This window comes from Erithacus rubecula (assembly GCF_903797595.1).
Source record: "Erithacus rubecula genome assembly, contig: SUPER_W_unloc_7, whole genome shotgun sequence".
Lineage (NCBI taxonomy): Eukaryota > Metazoa > Chordata > Aves > Passeriformes > Muscicapidae > Erithacus > Erithacus rubecula.
The window spans coordinates 548123-561305 of NW_027635497.1; the positions used below are offsets into that span (position 1 = coordinate 548123).

At 42.9% G+C, this 13183-nt stretch overlaps 1 protein-coding gene across 4 annotated transcripts in view; it reads right to left on the reverse strand.

The window, feature by feature from the left end:
* Window positions 1-13183, reverse strand: part of LOC306816720 (ubiquitin-associated protein 1-like) — a 123389-nt gene that overhangs the window by 106392 nt on the left and 3814 nt on the right. The gene's annotated exons all lie outside the window — the stretch shown is intronic.

Genomic DNA, 13183 nt, shown 5'->3' on the forward strand with positions numbered 1-13183 from the left:
AGCATTGACTAGCCCTTTCTACTGGAAATACCACACTTATCCTCTTCAGTTTAATCCTTGCTGCTCTAAAAAGGGATACTATCATACTGGGTATGCAGTCAGCCAGCATGGCACTTGTCTAGACACACTGGATAATGCACAATACAGGTATACAACAAATGGTACCATTAGGAAGATATTTTTGGATACACAAGAGAAAATAATGCTAACAAGAGGCCTCATTCACTGCCCACAGAATTTTATTAGCAACTTAAAATTTGGATGCAAATCCTACATGGCCAAGATGTTAAATACAAAAGAGCCTAGGCAGCTTTTAACAGAGCCAGCCTGTCCTGAGAAAGAGCTGATCCAGGATTCTCATGGTGTGTTCAATAACATAATTGGTTTTTTTTGCTAGATTAGAAATACATCACAATATCATTCTGAAGACACCACAGGATAATTCTTCTGTGGCAGTGAATATTACAGCTTTTCTAAAAGATGCAATTTGAAATATAGCCAGTCTGTTAAGCAGGCAGGTACCTGGGTGAAAATCCCAGCTCATCTATTGGACCTTAAGTGCTGATGTATCATTGGTCAAGAAAGTGAATGACAGAAATTGTAACCAACCACCTCTGTGAGCCCGGGAAAGATCAAACACCCTATTTAATCGTGCTCACACGCAATAAAATTGCTTAAGTCATGTTACAGTGAACTACGAGTGTCAAGTCTTTGTCTCAGACCCGTCATTCCCCCCCCCCCCCCGCCCCCCGACGGCCCAAGGGATGAAACAACAGAAACTACTGTAACAATGTAACATCTTCAAATAAATTGTTTTTAAAGTCCTCCTCGTGGCATTATACATAACAAAGATTCAGAGTTGTCCTTTGTTTATGAAGCACTCCAGCTATATGAAATGCCCAACAGCCATTCTTCATAAGGAAAAAATCCATGAACTACAGAAGTAATTCCCTGTAAGGATGTTGGCAGCTTCCTTCAGACCTGACAGAACGAATCAGCTGGCTAGTTTTGAATATTGACACTCCACTTAAGAAAGCTGAACACGCCTCTGTGAAATCACATTTAAAAACTAACAAACCCCAGGGAAAACTCTCTTGCTTCTGGCCTTTGAACAAGTAACTGGACGCTGGCCGGGCCCCGCTCTGCCGCGTGGTCTGGTGGGGCCAGGTCAGGCCCTGCTCTACTGCAGTGCTGGCTGGGCCAGGCTCGCTCCACCGCATGGCCAGGTCAGCCCATGGCGTGGCTTGGCTGAGATTCTGCCACTGTCAAGTTCCAACCACGGCTGGCGGGCCAGGCCAGCTCTGCTCGGCTTCAGGTGGAGCCAAGCTGGGGCCCGCTCTAGTCATGAGCTGCCAAGCCATCCTGCTGGGGCCACAGAAAAATCATGCAGCTAAGAACAGAGACAGCTCTGTAGCCCCGCACAAAAAGCAGCCCCGTGGCTGGAATTGAACACGGCAGGGGCCAGAAAACAGCCATGCAGCCAGAGTGGCTGCTGTCCAGCAGAGATCACATGACTATCCACAGGCCTCGGTGAGATATTAACTCTCAGTGCACAGATGAAACTTGCAGAGATCAATCCTCTCTCGAGTAAGAGAAAAAGGAAAGGGGCAAGACACGTAAAGAAAACAACATGGAGACACCAAGGACAGTGAAGATGGAGTCAAATCCCAGATGGGAGGAGAATGAGGAGATGTCTTAGTCTTGGGCTGAAATTCTCTTGTAAGGCTATGGGGAAGATATAATTGATACACTAGACTCTTTTTCCCTGTAACTCGTGGAATGCGTTGGGGGGATGTAGTGTTCTTAACCACAGCTATGAGCAGAGGCACCCGTGTTGAAGCAAGCAGATGTTGAAGTAGCTGTGATCTAATGAGAAGCTTGAACAGAGAGGTATAAGAGAGATGCAAAACCTGGCCCCAGGGACGGGAGAAGAAAACCTCTGTTCCCAGAAATAAGAGAACTTTTGTTTCTATACTAGAACAGCTCATCTTTAAAATTGCATCCCAATAAGCTGAAATGACCCATGGTGGTAGTTGTGGGAAGACTACCAAACTGTGGGAGGGACCTCACGGTTGCAGATTTCCTGGTGGCTACTATTAGTGAAAATTAAAACCAAGAGAGAACTGTTTCATGTAGAAAAGTCTCCATGGCATGGCAGAAAAGATCCCTCTCCCTAAGTAATCTGAAGAAAGATTATTTTAGAAGTGGTAAACTGACTGAAAATACCAAATTTTGTCTCTTTACATTGTCAGTGGGAAAAGAAAGAGGAGCTGGAGGGAGGAAAAGTGTTCTGAAGGTTTATTCTGATTTCTTATTATTTTTATTTTAATTCTGTTAATAAAGTTTTCCTTATACCCTTTGAAGTTTTGAGCCTACTTTGCTCTCCTCCTAATCCTTATCTCACAGCAGAAAATGAGTAAATAATTCTAGTGGGTGCACTGGCATTTGGCCAGTGCTAGACCCACTACACAGGTATACCCCAGCAGCAGCAGACAGCACTCAAAGCACAACATGGAGCAGATCTAACATTCACACCCATCATTCCCCTATCAAGATCTTACTCTTAGCCTCAGTGTTTCCATTGCTGATTCTAACTGCAAATGCTACCTTAAAGGGTGTCATAAGGTGAGGATTATACAGACATCTTAGCTATTCCTCCTGATAGCTGCTGACACATCTGGGGGCAGGAGGAGCCAGTTTCAAGTACTTTAGGAAAGCCTCTTTTGCTGTGCTCAACTCCCTTTCAACATTTTGTTGAAATCAATAGGTGAACCAACCATACTGGCTAATGGAATTTCAACACACAGGTAAAGCCAAAGCTGTATGAAGATTACCTGGGTGCAACCAGACTGCAAAATACAGTGAGCAGATGCTGGGAAACTCCAGGTGTACCTTGTACATAAAAGCATCATCCACCATCTCTGTCAAAAGTGGCATTAGGTCCAAAACCAGTCGACTAAAGCCAGTGAACTGGTTTTAACACTAGCCAGCAACTGCTTCTCAGAAGCAAACAAAACATTGCAGTTTCAAAGGCAGAATAAAAAGGTGGTGAAACAGTGCTGAGCCTGCCACCTCAGGAAGGATGTTAAGGGCAAAGCCCCAAGACCACCCAGTACAGTTGCATATGGGAGCTAAGACAGAAAGTGCTGTGGATTTAATTAGCATAAGCAGTTCGATAACCAAGATGCCTTGGCAAGAACAAACAGAGCTTTGAAGATTGCAAGAAGATTGGATTAAGACTGGTGACAGGGAAGAAGACTGAATCATGTAGAAATGTTGCAAAATGTATAAGTTTGTTTGTGTGATGTTTAACCCAATAATGTAGCAAAGAATTACTAACCTTCCTAGAATGGTATAGAAGCATATGTAGCTCACAGTAAATTCAAATTCTGATGACAACTCAGAATGGTCCCTGCCTCTCCATCACCGATAGTTGCATGTCAACCACTAGAGATGAATGGGCTTTATTAGCCCCAGTGCCACAGAGGGAGAAACCAGACTGCAGACTACAGCACTGAATACCTTGAATACTACCTACACATGAATTAGGCTGCACCTTTCAGACACAGATCACACTGTCAAACAAGCTGCTACATTGCTAGTTCCTCCGTATGAGAGTAGCAATTAAGATGTGTTGGGGGTTTTTATTCTCTTACTGTGTCAGTTTAAAGAATTTTTCCCATTATCATGCTAACAGGGCCTGCTGGGTTACACCCATGCTCTTTTGATGACTCTAGACAAATGGGTAGGTGGGGGGCTGGAATCCAGGAGGGGGCTGCTCAGGCTTCCGGCGAGCTCGGAGGAGGGGGACTGCCGTCTCCAGCCCATGTGGTGAAAAACGCGGGGGAGCCAGGCGCTCTGTGATCGGACCGCCCTGCATCTGCTCCGCTCCAGCCTCCTACCTCTGAGGACACAGCTAACCACCAGGACCCAAACGGTGAGCGAGGAGCTGCCCCCTCCAGCCTGCTCCCACCCGAGATACAGCGCGGCTGCTGCCACCCCCGCTGCTCCCACTTGCCACCTCCGCAATTGTGTGGGCTCTGCCCCGTCTTCACCACCGGGACCAAACGCAGAGAGAGTGTCTGCGGCTGAAAGAAAGGACTAGAACTGAGTTATTTATTCTGTTTTGTTGGTAATTTTTCATAGCTGCTGTTCTTTCTGCTTGTACGGTTAGATATATTAGTAAAGAGCTGTTACCCCTACCCCCTTATCTCTGCCTTAAGAGTCCTTGATTCAAACAATTATAATACTTGGGGGGAGCGGAATTAAATTCTCTATTTCAAAGAGGAGCTTCTGCCTTTATTGGCAGACACCTGTCCTTCAAACCAGGACAAGATGTCAACTTGATTTGTTATTATCAAAAAAGCCAGGCCATATGCTAAATCATACAGACTCCATGTACCTCACTGGTCTTCTGTATGTCATTGGAGACTCTGAGACACTGTCTGCAAGCATGTACTGTGGCTGCCCATCATTCACTACTATTATAGCAGAGTTGAACTTGGGAGAAGGCCTCTACACACTTTCTTTAATTTCTCCAAGATTGTCTTTCTTCTAGTTATCACCTCAGACTGAAAAGCAAGTGCTACTTTTCTAAAGGATTTAATTTTTTTTTATAAAAGTAACCTACTCACTTTGGCAACTCAATTGACAAGGAAGTTTTTTTCAATGCAGAACCAGTTATCTACAGGCAATAGGTTTTATGCTGTCTACCTCATTTACCAGAAGCAGCTTACTCCAGACTGTACCTACATAAAGGACATTGAAAAGAAAATTCAAAGAGATAATTTTTAGAATGGTAATTTATAACTCCTCTCCAGTAGGCCATATCAAGGACATTTTAAGTTTACCATCTCTCACACACTGACCTTGGGCAACAGAACATTAAGTTACCATGACAAAATCAATTTACTCCAGGGACACTAGCAGCAATGCATAAAAATCCTGCAAAGTTAAAGATGTGCACATCTAGCATCCAAGGTGGTTTTCAGTACTATATCAATCTGGAGATGCATAAAGCCTTGGATGAATCCTCAGTGTCAAAATATGCCACATAAACAATAAGTATCTTGCTTTTGTTAGCAATCTTGTAGTAAAATCCTAGTGCAGGCCAGACACCTGCATTAAGGTACAGTGGTAAAAATTATTCGTCTGCCATATGCAACACCTTATTTTAACTATAGAACGAGCTAAAGTACATCAATAGCAAACTAATCATGAAATGCACCATTTCCAGAGAGACAGTAACACTGTAGATTCAGGTAGCATTTGAGTTTATATCCACTAGCTCTTCCTGATGGACTGTGTGAGTATGCACATATTAAGATATCATTACTGCAGAAGGCACTGTCAGAATTGTTAAACACTGCACACATTAACACTAGAACAGGCTGCCAGCCACATTTCATCACCTTTCCAAAAAACTTTTAGTTAAAATAGCATCTTGCAACTAATCAGATTTGATAGGCTATTCAGGGACAACTATTACAAGCATCTTGCTCTTGCTCTGTCTTGCTGGCTTGGAGGGGGAAAAAAAAGAAAAGAAAATATTTGCAGCCAGTTAGAAAGTTACTGATGTTGCTACTATGCTTCTGAGTCTGAACTATATTTGCTTTAGTCACAGCTGTTGCACTGTCCAGTAAAGGTTTGTTTACATTTGTTACTGCTCTTTTAGAAATTTAAAGGACTTGCTCCCAAAGCCTTACTCCAAATGAGTTAATAGAAGACTGCAGCCCTCTATCATTGCTTCCTTTGGAGAACAAAGTCCAAAACAGGATGCTGAAGGGCATCTGTGGGAATGGCACATAGAGAAACAAATTTTGATCTGATGCTTTACTGCATGCTTTAAGTTGACAAAGGACATAAAATGCCTTTCCTGGTCTAGGGAAACAAGTTAGTTGCATAGTACTACAAGGTTTTCTTACAGCCACCTATAAGATCACTTCTATAAATGTAGACATCATTAGCCTCATTCTATCATTCTTGGTTCTGGCTAATTCTCTGAAGAGATTAGGACTATAAGTGCCTTAAATTATAAGCAACTTAATGGCAGCAGCCACCAAGGCAACCTCTTCCCTTTCTGTATGCTCATTTTCCACTTAACACTGAGTCAACAGGGCAACATTTTTAAAAGCAGACAGTCAGAGGAACACAGCATAGCAGAGCCCAAGATGAGAACAGAGGATATCAGAGTTATGATGATAGAAGGGGAGGAGGGGGACACGTAGAGAGAAACAACCATAAAAAACAAAAAAACACCCAAAAAAATACAGATGCAGAAACAGAGAAGTGACAAAACTGTTGTTGGATACTGCTGGGAACCAGGGAGGCAGCTTGGATTTCTCAGGCTGCTCAAGGAAAACATAAGAGAAAAGAATCATAACAACGATTATGCACCTGCAGGGTGAGTGAGAGACATGATTGTTTTCATGAAAGCATGTTTACCAGGGGTGTCACCTCTCTTGCACCAATTAAATTATGTCTGTGCTTAGTTCCACGGACTGGTCTATATAAATGCAGTGTTTCTTTAAATAAAGGGCTTTTTGCTTCTCCATTGCACAAACGAACTTTTTTGCTGTATCCTTTTTGCCACTCCCATAGCACAAATGCAACACAAAACTGGTGACAGAAACAACTGGCAGAAAGAGAGAGATGATAAGTTGGAAAGGCTTGAAGGGACAACACAGGTAACCAAGACATGCCACCTGACATGTCACCACTTAAACCTGAATGCCTATTTACTTGTGCTGCCAGACAACGAGAACATAGGGAAGTGTGACTTGGTGCAGGCAGGCAATACCAAAGGGAGAGTCTCATCAACAGATGAGGAAAAAAATTTACTACCATGAGAAACTGCTAGGAAGTTGGGGTATTTTTCAATTATAATTTTATTTTGATGTTCCTTCTACTGGTCTTTTCCCTGAAGTTTATATCTACATTCCTTTCCTTCTGAAAGAGCTCTGACTGGTCAAATTCAAAGCATCCTATTGCTAATGGTATCTCAAACAGCTTTCTCAGTGATAACTCAAACCATCTTAACTATTTGTCGAGAAGAATTGGTCTTTTGTTGCTATATCCTTAATTTTGGGGTGCAAGTATGTCTAGATTTCAGACTACATGAAGTAGTAGTCTGAAGTAACTTCTACCTTCTGAGGAAAGTATTTATTATGGGTCAGAGGAAATCAAAACGCCCCAAGTTATCAACTATAATCAATGTAGCACATCTGTGATTTTCAAAGAAAAAATATTGCAATTTCGATTTTGCCTATTAATACACATCATGTAGCCTAAGAATGCACAACTGAGGATGCACCATTCACTCTGAAAACTACAAAAATACCCAAAAATACCCAACTTTAAAGAGATTAATTTTTGCTGCCTATATTACATTCATTAACTATTACTGATTGTACACTGAAAAACAATGAAAAGCAGTTTGACTCAAGTGATTGATTTCTAATGCACCACAGGTATTTCAGATTTGGACAGTCATTTAAGTTTTTACTATAACTACTTGTTTCAGTGCAAGTGAAAGGCTGAAACCAACATCAGCATTCTGCATATAGTGCAAGACAGAGCAACAAGATGCTTGTAACAGTGGTCCCTGAATAGCCTATCAAATCTGATTAGTTGAAAGACGCTATTTTAGTTAAGTTTTTTGGAAAGGAGGTGATGAAATGTGGCTGGCAGCCTGTTCTAGTGTTACTGTGTGCAATCCTTAAAAATTCTGTTTGCTGTATATACAACAAAACCAGAGGTAGACATTGCATGTTGCTAAGATAAAACAAAAGTCACGGTTCCATCAAAGCTTTCCACCTATGCAAGCATTTCGCTATTGCTGCACAATTGAAGTCTCTGAGACTGACAGTAAAAAGCTGATTGAAGTCTACTACAGTACAAAACGGATTCTGTTGTCATTTATTGCAGTCTCCAAATGGATGACATCACCCCAAAATCTGCAGCAACTGCTGCTGCTTTGTACCTCTAACAATTCTGCAAACAAGCAGTCATCTGCATGAAGATACTCCCCTTTCATAAAGCACAGTGATATTGAGCCACTGATAATAGCTCTTTGTATAAAGTCATTGTACAACTATATTTGACACATTGCAACTGCACTTCCTGCAGAAAAAAAAAAATCAAATATCACTATGACCAGTCTTAACAGAAGAAAAACAAAACAAAACAAATACATCTACTGCAATCCATGAAATAAAGTACATTAAGGTTCTTGGTCTATTTTAAGATCGACAAGAACAAACCAGACCCTCCTTGAAGCAAATGCTGGTAGGAAGTTTCCATTCAATTTTCAGCATTTGTTGGTTAAAACAAATTTAATGACATGCCTTCATCTTATGGGATATACATGGTCACCTTACATTCAACCAAATGCAGAGTAGGGGTTTCACTGACAACAGTGAAGGGAGGAAGGGATGAGATCTCTGCGGCATACACATTCCGTGGATCAAAAACCCAAGCAACTGTAACAAGAGATCTAAATTTGAAGAACAGTCCATAACAGCAAACTAATTCAGTTATTTCCAGTGCAATGACTGAGGAGCAGAAGGACAGGAATCAATAAAACAGCACTTTGAAAACATTTCCAGAATACATGAGTAGGAAAGACATGGAGAAAAGAGCTGCTGAAGAGTAGGTCTGCATGTAGATCACATTATTGGATTACGAGACAACACTCTAGCAATGGCAATAACATCCATATATAGAACTTTACATGCAGATGTTGGATAGCATCTTCCTAGCAGTGACAAACATTAGGAGAAATTGATTCTTCAAATTGTGCCATTGCTTAGCATGACATAATGGGGAACTAGACCTTCTGCTTTAGTACATATCAGTCAATGGGAAGTTAAAGCAGAAGGCAGCCCTTCCACACACTCCCAGAGAAACATGGGATCTCTCACTCTCTTATTCCATATGGATTCATTACATTAACGTTATACACCTGTAGTTACACAGCTATCTTCATGTCAAGTCCCACTTTGGTCATACCATCTCTCACAGGATCCTTCTGGACAAACTGTCCAGCACACAGCTGGATAAACACACCGTGTGATGGGTGAGCAACTGTCTCATAGGTCAGGAACAAAAGGTTTTAGTAAATGGGGTGATATCAGACTGATGATCTGTCACTAGTGGGGTTCCACAGGCCTCTATTTTAGGCCCTGTGCTCTTCAACACCTTCATAAATGACTTAGACACAGGATTGGAAGGGATACTAAGCAAATTCACAGACTACGAAACTGGGAGCTGTTGACTCCCTCAAAGGCAATGAGGCCCTGCAGAGAGACCATGACAAATTAGAGGTCTGGGCAATCACAAACTATATGAAGATCAACAAAGGAAAGTGCTGGATTCTGCACCTGGGATGAGACAACCCCGGATGTCTTAAGGCATCATATGGAGAGACTGGGGAATGAGACACTGTAAAGCAGTGCCATGGAAAGAGATCTGGGGGTCCTGGTTGATGGCAAGTTGAATATGAGTCAGCAGTGCCCTGGCAGCCAGGAGAGCCAACCATGTGCTTGGAGTGCATCAGACACATCATCACCAGCTGGTCGAGGGAGGTGATTGTCCCGCTCTGCTATGCACTGGTGAGGCCTCATCTTGAATATCTTACGAGCAGTTTTGGCCACCACAGTATAAGAAAGGTATTAAACTATTAGAGAGCATTCAAAGGAGGGCTGTGAAGATGGTGAAGGGTCTTGAGAGTGAAACACTAATCTTAGAAAATTAGGATTTTAGTTACCTTACTGAAAATAATTAAAAGTTAGAAGTTAGAAGGAAAACCAGGCTTGAGGTAGTTATCTGAAACTTAAATAATTGATTGTCTGTCATTTCATGTTTGCTCAGCTACGCTTACAATGGGAAAAGACGAAACTAGTGAGCAGATCCAAAGGAACATAGACAATGCAACCAGAAACCCATTCTTTGAAAAATTGGGCTATCCCCAGAAATCATTTGTACTGTCATTGATAGAGAAGGTCAAGAGCTTAGGGTGAGGAAGACTCGCCTTACTTCCTCCTTTTAAGACCCCTCCCCATGAAAACGACCCCAGACTCCATTTAAGAAGTCAATCACTCATGCTTAATAGCTATTCAAGCTAATTACCATAGGAAGCAGGGGATGGGAGGGGCTGTTATTATGAATATGTATTTGTTTAAACCCTTTGCCAATAATAGACTTGGTGATCACCTGTGATTTTGCAGTGTGTATTAGAGGATTACCTCACGCTGCTGCCCAGCGCTGAATAAACATACACTTTCTAACTTTAAATTGTTAGAGAGTCTTTTGTCCGTCACAGTTGAGTATAGGTATTAGACCAATACTCATATTTTGGTAAATCAAGAGGAAGACGTATGAGGAGTGGCTGAAGGGAGACCTCATTGAAGTCTACAACTTCCTTGTGAGGGGAAGAGGAGGGGCAGACAGTCATCTCTTCTCTCTGGTGCCCAGTGACAGGACCCAAGGGAATGGCCTGAAGTTGTGTCGGGGAAGGTTTAGGTTGGATATTAAAAAAATGTTATTGACCCAGAGGGTGGTTTGGCACTAGAACAGGCTCTCCAGGGAAGTGGTCACATCACCAAGCCAGACAGACTTCAAGAAGTGGTTGGACAATACTCTCAGGTACAGGGTGTGACTCTCAGGGATGGTCCTGTGCAGGGCTGGGAGTTGGATTCAATGATCCTTTTGGGTCCCTTCAAACTCAGCATATTCTGTGATCCTGTGATTAAAGACACTGCACTTGCTAAAAGCACATACTATTTGGGCTGGTTAAGGATTTAAGACTCTTAACTGATAATAGACAGCTCTATTCCTCCTTCAGGATCCTGATGGTATATTTGGGACATAAGTTCATTTGCCATACATTTCACCCAAAAATAAGGGCAAACACTACAAGGGTGAGAAAACAGTACACTAATGCACCAGTTTTTCAATCACTGAATGAATGACTTATGAGCCATGTAAGTTTCCAATGAAGCTGAAACTTTTATGCCACACGAATCTCTAGAACTAGAAGTTTCACAGGCAAGAACATAAGAAAATCAAAAATTACTTATAGACAGCACGGTGGTCAAGGCAAATCAGTGCAAGCTTTTTTCTTCGGCCAGAGACTGATGTGTTGAACAAGAGTCTAGAAGATGCACCTATGCTAAATTCCCATTTAACTGTTACAGCAAATGGGTGACCTTTTTAAAATAGGCCCTTTCCTAAAAGAGAGCCCTGTCACAAGAGAAAAGCATCTGCAACTACTATCTAAGGCTGACCTGACTTCCAAACACAACATGTAAGGAGATAACACAGGTTCTGTCAACTCCAAGAACAGACATGGGTTTAGTGTAGTTCCTACTATTGACTGCTAACCAAGTGTCCTGGTTTGAAGGACAGGTTTCTGGCAATAAAGGCAGAAGTTTTCCTTTGAAATAGAGACTTTAATTCCACTCCCCCCAAGTATTATAATTGTTTGAATCAAGGACTCTGAGACAGAGATAAGGGGGTAGGAATAACAGCTCTTTTATTAATCTAACCGTACAAGCAGAAACAACAGCAGCAGTTAAAATTACTTACAGAACAGATAACTCGGTTCCAGTCCCTTCTTTAGCTGCAGGCACACTCTCTCTTGCATTCGGTCCCGGTGCTGCAGCTGGAACAAAGCCCAGCAGCTGCAGAGAGCAGGCGGGAGCGGAGGTGGGAGGGGGCGGCAGCGGCCACACTGGTCTCGGGTGGGAATGGGCTGGAGCGGGCGGCTCCTCGCTCACCGTTTGTGTCCAGGTGATCAGCTGTGTCCGCAGAGGCAGGAGGCTGGAACGGGGCAGATGCAGGGCCCGTGATCAGAGGGTGTGGCTCTCCTTTGTTCCACAGCAGGGGCTGCAGATGGGGCGTCCTCCTCTGAGCTCGCTGGAAACACGAGTCCCCTCAGGAAGCCCGAGAGGCTCCTCTGGGAGCCGCTGTCACCTACCCCTATTGTCTAGAGTCATTAGAGATCCTGGGTGTAACCCGGCCAGCTCCATTGGCATGATAATGGGAAAAATTCTTTAAATTGACACAGTGATAGAAAAACACTCAACCCCCAACACCAAGTTATTTAAAGATCATCTAAATAGATAAGCAGAAAAGAAAAAAAAGAATTTACATCTTGTTCTGGCCTCAAGATCAGCTTCACAAATGTAGAAGCTACATCAACACCAAGAAAAGATTGTAATGGTTTAACCCCAACTGGCAACAAGAATACCACACAGTCACTTGCTCACTTCTACCCTACCCTAGTGGGAAAGGGAGGGAAATTTGAAAAAAAAATTTAAAACTTGTGGGTTGAGATAAGAACAATTTAATAACTGAAACTAAGAAAAGTTTAAAATTATAATAATATTATTAAAAAGAAGGAGGAAAGCAAAAGATAAACCCCAAGAAAAACGACTAAGGCTCAATTGCTCTCTATCCACTGCCTCATACACAGCCCATCCCCGAACATCAATCAGCCCCCTTTTGGGTAAATCCTTGTAGTGGGTTGATCCTGGCTGGATGCCAGGCACCCATCAAAGCCACTCTCCCTCTCCCCTCCACACTGGGACATGGGAGACAAAATATAACAAATGGTTCATGAGTTGAGATAAGGAGCAGGAGGTCCCCAAATACCATAATAGGCAAAACAGGCCCTAATTAGAGATATTGATTGAATTTATTGCTAACAAAATCAGAGCAGAATAATAAGAAGCAAAATAAACTCTTAAAAACACCTTCCTCACACCCCTCCCTCCTTCCCAGCTCTGCCTCCTACCCCAGTGGCACAGGGAGACAGGGAATGTGGGTTATAGTCAGTTCATCACTCATCGTTTCTCCCACTGCTCTGGGAGAAGAGTCCTTCTCCTGCTCTACTGTGGGGTCCCTCCCATGGGAGACAGTTCTCCACAAACTTCTCCAACTTGAGTCCATCCTACAGGCAACAGTCCTCAAACTGCTGCAACATGGGTCACTGTTCCACGAGGTGCAGCCCTTCAAGGACAGGCTGCTCCATCATGGGCCCCTCTCTCCACAGGCCTCCCACAGGGTTCCAGCCTCCTCTCAGGCATCCACCTTCTCCGGTGTGGGTCTCCTCCATGGACTGCGGGTAGATCTCTGCCTCCCCATGGATCTCCATGGGCTGCAGAGGGACAGCTGCTTCACC